At 44.0% G+C, this 1,154-nt stretch overlaps 1 long non-coding RNA gene across 1 annotated transcript; it reads left to right on the top strand.

Moving 5' to 3' along the window:
* The first annotated feature begins 113 nt into the window (after positions 1–113).
* LOC109509443 (uncharacterized) lies at positions 114–1,132 on the top strand. Its single transcript, XR_002166944.1, has 2 exons — positions 114–267; positions 354–1,132. It is a non-coding gene; the product is annotated as an uncharacterized LOC109509443 (long non-coding RNA).
* Positions 1,133–1,154: the final 22 nt, after the last annotated feature.

The following is a 1,154-nucleotide window of genomic DNA, read 5'->3' as shown; positions in this document are numbered from 1 at the left end:
GGGGGGGGTGTAGACTTTTTATATCCACTTTACATGAATACTTAGACGCCCGCATGATAATCCAGCAATGAATCTCAAACAAGACACATCTTTCCAAAAGGTACAATGAAACACCGTGTTTCGTATCTGAAAATGACAGCGCAGTTGCTTCTTCACTCCATCCAGATGACTTTGAATCCAAATTCCAGTTCCACCCAAAAGAAGATTTTCCTCCTCCAGATGAATTCAAGCCTTTCCCTCGCATCTACCCCAGTAAAGAAAACAGAGGTATCGCAGCACAAGAGAGCGCTATAATTACACTGCCGTTTTCAATCTGTGATGTTTTCTTTTCACTCTCCATTCTCTCTTAACAGTAAATCCAGCGCCCCATGGGATCAGGTCACACCTCAGATGAGATTCATCCCACACAATTCCTGGATACAAAGGTTCGGAAACGCTCAACAATAAACACAAGAGCCAGGCGCTTTTGGTTCCGCGGCGGGGATATCGTTTGCGTGTTAGTTGCGCCTCCTACGACATAACGGTGACCTCTGACCTTTTCTGGAGTGGAATGTTTTGAATGCGAGTGAGAGGAGGGCCCGCCCGACTCGTCCTCATCAGCACATACGCGCAGTCTCTCGTGAATTTCTTCCAGGGGCTATTTTGGATGTGGTTTGTTTGAAGCGGTTTTGAGCAATTTGTTATCTGTACACAAAAGAAATGAGAATGATCTGCAAAAGCCGCGGGCATATTAAACTCTTTTGATAATGACATCCAACGTTCACACAACAGAGTTAGCATACATTGGGTTTGTTGCTGCGGTAAGCAACAGCGAAATACTGTTGCAGGCTTCGCTAGCATTTCAAGTCCAATTTGATGGACGCCAATAGATCATGTGGACATATTTTTCATTGCGGACAATGACTCGACTTCTACTGTGACTGCGGAAGTGCACTTGAGTACATTTTCCTCGAGATCAGGTTGGCGCTCCCCGATGTACTAACCAGACTTGTAACAACAGCGCCATCTGTTGGCCAATCACGTGATAAAATCACACTTTTCCCAGTCACTTTATTGATCACGTTGACGAAAAGGGGCAAGTGCAACAACGTTATTTGCTTGATAGAAAATAAAAATGCAAACAACAGTCTTACTGTTTTGTTTTGTTTTGTTTT

This window comes from Hippocampus comes, unplaced genomic scaffold (genome assembly GCF_001891065.2).
Source record: "Hippocampus comes isolate QL1 unplaced genomic scaffold, H_comes_QL1_v1.1 C16901482, whole genome shotgun sequence".
Lineage (NCBI taxonomy): Eukaryota > Metazoa > Chordata > Actinopteri > Syngnathiformes > Syngnathidae > Hippocampus > Hippocampus comes.
The sequence above is the reverse complement of the archived record's forward strand: the minus strand, read 5'-3'. Positions and strand labels throughout refer to the sequence as shown.